This window comes from Anopheles darlingi, chromosome 3 (assembly GCF_943734745.1).
Source record: "Anopheles darlingi chromosome 3, idAnoDarlMG_H_01, whole genome shotgun sequence".
Classification (NCBI taxonomy): domain Eukaryota; kingdom Metazoa; phylum Arthropoda; class Insecta; order Diptera; family Culicidae; genus Anopheles; species Anopheles darlingi.
Genome location: NC_064875.1, coordinates 1,517,501 through 1,527,500, shown reverse-complemented (window position 1 = coordinate 1,527,500; position 10,000 = coordinate 1,517,501).

Here is a 10,000-nt window from a genome sequence, read left to right as displayed (position 1 = left end):
GTGGCCACTACCGGCGACCGGACCGATCGCGACCGATGGCTGTGGGCTGTTTTTGGAGCATAACAAATCCATCCACCCGCAGGCACTGGTACAACCGGGCAGCTACAAGCTCTAGCTGTTCCCGTTTATGATGACTTTTTTGCCCCGGATTTTACTCGCCTCGCCTCGCCTCTCCTCCCCGGCCACTGCTAAGGCTCATCCGCCGGCGGCATCGTGGCGGCGGAAGCTGTTTTGCATTTCCATCCACGCATCGGTCGCCCGGAGCTCTGAATCGCTCCCGCACTCCGGTGGCCGATGTGAATATGGGAATTTCAAAATTCGCATTCCCACGCAATCCTCACGCGGTCTGTGGTCGGTCCGAAAATCTAGCTCCTCGGTTTCTGTGCATGCCCGGCCCTCTGTTTGGACCACAGTCAAACAAAAAAAAAAGGACATGCACTTCATCGCCGGCATGCCGTGCCGTGCCTCGGATCGGCCTCAGACGCCCGGGTCTGTCGGAGAGGCAAAAATCAGAAATTCCAGTAGCCTTATTACCGATTATTATACCTATCCGCACTCCACCGTGCGTTGCGGTGCACCTCCGCCGTTGCTACCGAAAAGGATACGCTAATACCATGGCTGGACAATTATCTGGCCCAATGGCGATAGCCTACATCGTCCGTTCTGCCTTCACGACACGACGACGACGACGACGACGACGACGACGATCGTTTCGTTGAAGAAATCACAGAAACTAATTCGGAAGCCTCAGCGTCGCAAATTTGGAAACAAATAAAACTTAGAGCCAAGAGACTGAGACCAGAGATGATTGTGGCGTTGGCGAATTAGCTTCGGTCGCTGGAGCGGGTGGTGTGGTTGTCCGAGATCCGACCGATGATGGTCCGGTAACCTATAATTCGGGAGACCATATAGGGACCGTTACTGTATCCGCAGAGCGATTCTCCAATTCCTTCAATACCCTTATTGGATTGGAAATTCCTCGCAGACCTCAAGTTCCTTATCACAAAACGGTCCTTCTTATCAAGAACCAGATCTGGGTGTGTGACATAAACGAGTGAGCTTCCCAAAAAAAAAACGGATCTACCTCGTTTCCTTCTACGCCACACCGCGTTCGTCGCTTCTCACGTTGATCGCAAATTATACCACTTTTTGGCACGTCACAACATTCGTGGGAGCGAACCAGAACCAGGAGGACAGGAGGACAGGAGGCCAGGAGGCCAGGAGGCCAGGAGGCCAGGAGGCAGGGTTTTCGGGGCCGTCTGCATGCGATACCGGGAAGCGTACACCTACAATTTGCCCGTTATAGTAACCGAAACATTACGTTACGCCCCTGGTACCCTTGAGAAGGCGGACCACGCACGAGACGGGGTCGTCTGCGTCGATCCTAGCTCGTCGTAAGCCTCTGGTTCTACTAATACCTGTATCGTGCCGTTCTGGGCATTCTGGGGTTTCGTTCTGCTACGTCGTCGTCGTCATCGTCTATCGGGAGGCCCACCATTCCCCTTTCCACCACTGGTGGCGAGACTCATTAGAATCCTCCTCGTACCGCCCGGCGAAAGGGTTCGTGACTTGGAAGCATTTTGCGCGCCACAAACCTGTACGCGCTCGCTCGGCCAGGAGAATCCTCCCAACAACAAAAAAAAGGTCCAAAAAGTTGGTCCGGATTCCAGCGCCGCCGCCGTCGCCGAGGAGTGGGTTTTTGTTTTATTTCTGCTGTTGATATCAAATTATACGTCTCCAATTCGAGTGAGAGACCTCCTGAACTGACACTCCCTCGCTTGGTCCGCGTCCTTTTCGGTTGTTTTGTTTTATGATCTCCAACCATTCTCGACCGAGAGAGGGCCAGAGACGGGCTTTTTGGGGAACACTTTTATTATTGATTGCCGCGCGCACACAGAAGAGCAAACAGAGATACCGAAACAGAGAGAAAGAGAGAATGGTTGCTGCTGATGCTCGGTGGGCATTTCAGTGCAGAACACATTGTTTCTCTGTTATTAAATCGTTTTCTAAGGTCGAAACCGTGGCCGAGAGGAAGGTTAGCAGAAGATCCCACCCCATTCTCCCACCCCCCAAAACAACACTCCGACGCATCAACACTTGCACAAACCACAGGGTTACGGGGCAGAGACGCACAAATCGCCAAAAACGCTGACAATCATTCCTTGCCTTCCATCCTGGCCCATCGCCCGGCTGCTTTATGGACCCCCGATCCGGAGGTCCCGAAACTGGCCATTCAGAATCCACCACAAGCACCACAATTTGCCTGGCGTTCCGAAAAGCATTCCGCAACCCCAAGCCAGCGAGCCATTGACCGTTTTGATTGGTATCAATAAAATCATTAATTTAATTTAGTTTTCTGGAGAAGTCTATCATTTTATTGACGGCGGCCCAGAACCAGGACCAGGGATGATGGACCCCGAGGAGAGCACCGACGAAATGATGATGCGTCCCGAAACGCAGCTCGTTAGCTGCCCATCCCGCCGCTTTTGCATCCCATTCCGGCCATTCCGGTTGCACTACGGAGGGCGAATCAAATGGGATGGCGTTGGAAGCAAATTTAGCGCTGAATGCCAATTTGTGAGATATTTGATTTAATTCGCAGCTTTTGAAGCTCGTCGTTCGTTTAAGAGTGCAGCACCCCATAGCCGGGGGAATGCAATTCTGCAGCGCGTGATGCTGAACGATGGCGCTTGGTGGTGAAATGCTTTCTTCTTGGTGCACCTCCAGGACCATATCATCAAGGAGTTCAGGGAAAAGAGAGCGAAGGAAGAGATCCTTCGGATCAATACTTACTGAACGATTATGCAAATCACTCCAAAGTACCAAATCGGCAAATGGCTTCTCGGAAGCGAATCCTCGGCCACGATTTCGTAGAAAACAATTCCTGAAATTGGATTTCCATTTCTGCCATTTTTTTTATTCAATCGAATTCAAACTCAATTCTGTATCTCAGAGAGAATCTCTTTCTAATGACAATTTTACGACAAACTACGAGCAAATGCTTCCCTTTTGCCATGCGCTCGCTTGATTACACACAGCAATCATAAGCTAAGCTTTGATGTTTGTGCCACAAAACAACCGTAACCGATCTAATTATCCCAGCAGGAGCGACCGAAAAGGGTTCACCGCTAGCGACAAAAAAGGGGTCTCGCGCGACTCGTGTTTTAGAGTTTTAAAGTTTCCTCATCCCCAGCCCGGTGGTAGTAAGTGAACAGATGTGACCCTAGCAGAGCGCCCCTAGCCCATCATCATAATCATCATCACGACAAGATAGCAATCAATCAACGGACTGCGATCACACCAAATGCCGACCCGGGCATCAGCTTAAACCCCCACCTCACACCCACCGGCAATGGGTGAAATGTTTCAATTCCGAAATGCGGACATCGTGTGTGTGTGTGTGTGTGTTTGAGTGTGGCTCCCGAAGAAGTCCTCGCCCGCGGACAACACTCTTCTGCGGCTCATCCATCCGAAGTGGCGCCACGCGACGCCGAGCAATGGCCACGGCATCAGTCCAGAGAGAGAGCGAGCGCTGGAAGTCATAAAAATCGAAACAACAAAAGCCACCAACCAACAGCCCGGGAACAAATCATTATTCATAATTCGAAACCGTTCACGTGCTAACAGATATAAATCACTATTCAATTCCGATGGTTCGTCCGCTGGCACTGGGCCCTTCTCTCTCTCTTTCTCTCCCAGTTGGTCTCTTCATCGCAGTCGTCGCCCCGTTGAAGCCGTGGTCGTCGTAAAAGCGACGGAAAACCTACAACCCGGGCACACCGCGGCATCCCAAGCGCCTCCAGCAGACAGCAGATACACACCTTCGAACCCCGGGATGTACCTTGGAAGCCATGTCAAGCTCCACAGACCCGGGATTCTTCGCGCGGGAGGTTGGCCACCACGCGGTCGCTCGAGGGAGCCACACACACACACGCTACTCATAGTTTCGTGAAGGTGGAGTTGAGCTGCACCACACCAGCACCCCTCCTTTCCGAGCCTAGTGTGTTCCTTGGAGTGGCCGATACAAGAAGCAATCGGCACGAGGTCCTTCGGGGCAGAAACGTCCGACCGGATTCCGGAGCCGCATATTGATATGTTTCGGGCCTCGAGTCCCCCCAAAAAACAACCGTAACGTTACCGCTACCTGCGGGGTCCTCGTTCGAGCGCCATTCATTCGACCCAAACACACACACACACATGGGAAGAGGGGGAATAGATCAAGGGAATCCGCATTAATGTGCCAGCGGCTGTGGTGACGAATTATAGGTGCTCGGCTTCTGCATATGTATTTTTTATATATATTTCATGCTCCACTGATGGACGCTGACCACAACCATCACCACCAGGAACCACCACACGAACCGCAGCAGCGAGTTTATCATTTTATTTAGCAAATAAAGCGCGCCAAAGTCGATGACCGAAAAGTAAAAATTAATTAAATCATGCATCCGAATGAGCGTCTCACGGTGGCACACGAGACCACAGCCCGTGCCCCCCCGGGGTGGTGCCAGTGTCAGGCCGTGGTTGACAGTTTCACCGATTTTTTTTTTGGGTTTTGTGTCCGCGAATCCTGCGACAGGAATCAGATACAGCGAGAGAGAGATGACCACCGGAATGATGCTCGAGTATCCTCGGTTCGGTTTTTATTAACTGTTCGAAACAATTTACTCATGGAACATTTCCGGGCTACGATCAAGTCAGCCTTGACGAAAACTCGTCCGAGGATCGTAATAAATGCGTTGCCCGTAACCTAACTTTCCGGTGATTTTATGGTCCTTTAGGTTGCAAATTTGCATTTTGCCAAAAATTCCTCAAATTGGTCTGGAGCGGAGCGAGTCCAGACATTGTAACGTCCATCAAACGAGCCACAGCCAGTCAGCCTAATTTCCCTACGCGCTCTGAGTCTGGGGCCTCCTCCCCCTCTCCCTTTCTCTCTACGATCATTTTCTGCATCATGCAACTCCAACTCCAGACTCCCGTCAGGGATCCCGGGCTCCAGTCCAATGAGAATAATAATAAAAATACGAGACGCACGAAAGCGAACGCAAACCAGGCTAACCGAGGGGCTCGGTTTCTTTTTGGAGCTTGGCGTATCCTCCCACGAGTCATTAAACCCAGTCCGGTTGTTATCGGACACCGAGCCATGCAAGGCATGCAGTTTTTGGCGGGATGAGGGGGGGGTCGATGCAGTTGATTGCACTAAGCGGCATCGACCAAAAAGCACCGCACACTGGCGCACACACACACAGAGACTGGGGAGTTTTTGGCAGATGATTAAGCGCGAGCCAACGTGAGTGTTGCAGCTAATGTTGCATCCATCAAACGATCGAGCACGCACGCATGACGGCGACGACGACGACGACGACGACGAGGATCGTCCTGTGCCAAGTGTAAATGCAATAAACGCGCGCAAGGCTCGACGCACGGCACAGACGTTGATCGATCATGATGCAGCATCTAGAGGGGGCGGCGGCGGCCTTGATTCCACTTTTATGACCGAACAGACCGCGCACTGATCGCGCGGCTTGTTATGCGGCGGTTGGTGGGCGATCACGAGGCCTACCAACTAGGAACCGGCGGTCGGCGCCACCAAACGCGGCGACGGGCTCGATGGCCGGGGCCGGGACCGCCAAATCCTTTAAAATCCTAAAGGATAATTATAATGCAATACACAAGCGCGAGTCGCGATCGTGCGCGTCGTGCTTTGTTTGTGCTGCGTGAAATCCCCTTTCCCTTTTGGTTTGGCCAAAAACCCAATGCCGCGGAATGTAGCCACATGCCACAGCGCCGCCGAGACCTCTCGTGCAGCCCAGCGACGGACGGGGCCCACCAGCGATACTCTAATGGCGGTCTAATTGTGGGGGTGGATGCGTCTTCGCTCGGTTTTCAGCGAAAAACGTCGTAAAAGGCCGAACGCGCGGCGCGCCGTTCTGGCTGCAACGATTTAAATTTATCATATCGCGCGCAGCTTTGGCCACGGCCTTTGGTTTTTTTGGTTTTTGGTTTTGTGTCTTTTTGGGGATGGTTAGTCGATGGCTTGTCTTCCTCCCCCCCTCAGCACCACCACGATCACCGCGCTAATCCGCTCGACGATGCACGACGCCACAAGTGGATCCCAATAATTATAGTCTCGCTAATTCCTATCCCTTCGTCGGGTTCAGTCGCGGCGTTTAGTGAAGTTGTTGGAAGGACGCTCGAGAGGTGACCATCGCGGATCACCGCGTGTCTTTGGAAAGGACGAGTGCAGAAGATGCAGGTAAAAGCCAATTGCTTTATGGACTGCCAGAACGCTACCAGAAGCATTTCGAATGTCATTTGAAATCAATTCAAATTAAAAACATCAACAATTGATTAGAGTTGAAATTGAACAGGCGTTTATTGTCGACGGTGTTGGCCAGATCATGATGTGATGCAGAAAATTCCGGGCGTTTCCTCAGCGTGCGCACGCTTCATCGACGGCCAGAGATCCACCCCGATGATAAATAGATCGACATGTACACGTCCCGAGATTTATCGCGATCGGCCGAGAACGGCACCGCGGGTTCCGTTCGTGTGTTCGTGGAAATGTGCCATAATATTAGCGCGCAACCCTTAATGATCGAGACGTATCTGGCTGGACGCCATTCCGAACCAAAAAGGATCTCGGAGAGCCCTCGGATACGAGGTCAGAGATCCTAAAGGAGGGTCTCCTGGACGCGTCAGTAGGCGCCTCGTCGGTCGGTCAGTCGGTCGGACGAGGTCGCACCGACGATCACTCGGAAGAGATTAGAGATTGGTGGGATGGTGGTGAGGCCGTCATCTCGCACACCATAGTCAAGGTTCCGCCGTTCTCACCACGAGCGCAGTGAACCAAATAAAGGCCCGAAATGGATTCTAATTGTCCATCATTATTAAAGCATCATGCTGGCGGGCCACGGGATCGTTATTTTATGTCATTATAATGATGACGTTTTAGTGAAAGAGTCAGTTCCCGAAACCGAGGAATGCTCGAACTTCGTGGAGGGTACAGCGTGCGGTCGAGCGACGAGGCGAGCAACGAGCTACAAATTATCCCGAAGCAGAACAGATCGACGACCGGGTGTTCTTGGCTTCGTGGCATCTATAATCATGCTGTCTTCCGTTTGGTCTAGCGCTGACGGTGATGACGGTGACGGCGGACGATATGATTGCGTGAAGCAGTCGCGTTCGTGTCACGCTCGTACCGCTCGAAAGGATCATGTCTTGTGAAGTATCAAGGAGATGTATGAATGAAGAGCCGGGGCTAATGAATGGGCCCTTTTCTCGGACACCACAAAACGAAGATGATTTGCTTAATGGTCTTGGTTCGTCCGAGTTGAAGGTTGCGTCTATGAGTCTTCTACGAAACATTCTAGACTTCAAAATGGAACCTTCGATGTAAAAGTTCCACTATAACGCATATTATTTTACATGAAATCAAGCTTCCTACAACAATACCATGAAGAATCTACAATACTTGCGCTTCAATCGAGCCACAGAAGTAACATCGAACACTGTATTGGCGGGAATGTACGAAACTTCATTATTCTCATTAGTTCCCGGTGCCTCACTGCCGCGGTCATAAAAGCTTAACAACTCGACCACGAAACACGCCAGCGCAAACCAATCGGAAAAAGTACGCTCATGCACACACACACACACGCGCGGGGGGGAATGGTCGACGAAAAGCGTTCCCGATTAAGCCCTGAAGGCGTCCCACGAGAAGTCGTCCTGTAGTAGCAGAGAACGAGAACGTTGCGTACCGGACCGTAGGCGTAGCAGCCTTCTGATTTGAATGAATCTCTCCCGGAATGTGCATAAATTTTTATATTCCCTCCGAAAATCAATTCCTGCCTGCATCCTGCCGCGGTTCGCTTCTTTGCCAGGGCGTGGATGAAGGGCCTACGCACCAGTAACAACGGATTTGCAACGACCACACTGCAGATCCAGAAGCTACGGTTCATCACGACTACAGCAGCAGCAGCATCGGCAGCATCGGCAGCATCGGCAGCAGCATGAGGAGGATGCATTTTATGAGCCATGTAAACCACCGCGTACATTCCGCGACGCGACGCGACTCGAAGCGGGAAGACAAAAGCGAGTTTCAGGTTCCGTGTCCCCATCTCCGGTCTTCATCCTCGTCCTCGCGAGCGAGCGCGCGCGCGTCGCGTCTTGTTTTTACGTTTACTTTTCTCCTTTTTCCCCGGGGGGCACCAGTCGCGGCAGTGGCCACTCGTCGCGCCACTCCACCTCTCACAGCCCGGTGGCCAGTGGAAATGGTTCTGTTGTCTTTTTCTTTTTCGTTTCGGTGTTTTACTCCTTTTTGTGTTTTGTGTGGAGGGATTTCCTTCCCCATCTGCACCGGTGACCGGTGACCGGTTGGTGGTGGTGCACCAATCACCGCGGCCGTGTGCTGCTTCGTGTGCTGCTCCCAAATCCCATGCTGGCCCCCTGCTCTTTGCGCGCTGCGGATGCTGCTCCTGGTGCTGCTCGGTGGTGGTGGTGGTGTATCCCCAACTGCAATGCAACTGCGCTGCATTATTACTGCAGCTTACAAGCGCGGACAGAGGAGGAGCACACGACGGACGCTGCATGTTCAATATCTTACCGGAGGGAAGCTACCGGCCAACCAACCAACCAACCAGCCGACTGGCCGGACGAATATGCAACGACGAAACGCATATTGCCGCGAAATGCAATCGCTCGCGGTCCTGCGGACACACACACACACACACCGTCCGACATGACAGAGTGCATGGTGTGTGTGTGTGTCGTTGTACGTGTGCCATCTACAGCATCACAACGACGACGGCGCTTCATTCGCTTGCTCACTCTCTCGCTCGCTCACTCCTCGGTGCTCGGTGGTTTGCATTTGCTTCGTGTCTACACGGGAATTTTTATGCTTATTACACCTTCTTATGTACACCGTTGGCGATCATCGGTTTGGTTTGGTTGGGTTCGCTCGTGCCCGGCCCCTGACGATGACGATGACGACCGCGGTGATGATAATTAACGGCTCGATGATGATTGTAGGGCTTTGAAAGGGGAAACACTGGAAAGACGGTGCCATTGCTGGTGGTGGTGTGCAGCTCGTGCAACTGCCAGTGCCTTACTGTGCTAATGGCATTAATGGTTGGTTGGAAGCTCAACTCTTCGAGCGAACGGACTGCTCGTCCTCCAAATTATTCTTTTCCACCTTCTAGCACCAGAGCACATCTTAACCACATCCAAGCAATCCGTCGTTTGCCGACGCCAGCATTCGCCATTTTGTTGACCAGTGGCAGCTTCCTTCCCTTACTCCTGCTATACAGCATTGCAGTAATTCACGTTCCTCTTCTCGGTCTCGACCACCCAGCCGGGTTGGCCATTTGGTCGTTGCCATCGCCATTTTATGCCACGAGGCATTTGGCTGGCGGGCGCACGCGCTATCTGGCCATGTTACTATACGACATCCTCCCCCCGCCTGCGGTCCTGCGCTTTCCTTTTGCAACGTGCGGAACGCACGCGGGACAATTGATTGTCCTTTTGGGCGTACCAAACACTGCCAGCGGCTGGGCACGTCTCCCTTGACCCGGTAAATTGTGGCTTCCTCCGGGATTCCGGCCCCTTTGAACCACGGAACCACATTTCTCTGGCTTGCAGCGAGGGTGAATTCGAGAAATTTTCCATAAATTTTGTATAACCAAAAAGGTGGATGAAAATGTAAAAATGGTTCCAATATTACCAGGACCACAGGGAGCGCGTCCAGCCCCCCGTCCACCCCGTTGTTATCACTCGATGACAATCCCGTCACAACGCAATCAGTGAATCGATCGGTGCAAAGTGTGAATTACATGGCAGAAGTAATTATTGTTTGAAATTAGAAATTACCTCAATCATGCATATCCGTGCACCACACCTGCCAGCATTCCCTTCTCTCCCTGTCCAGTCACGCCAGTCAAGGGAAGCGGGTTAGCATCCACTCAACTACACACAAACGATGGCACTACTCGACGACCGGCGA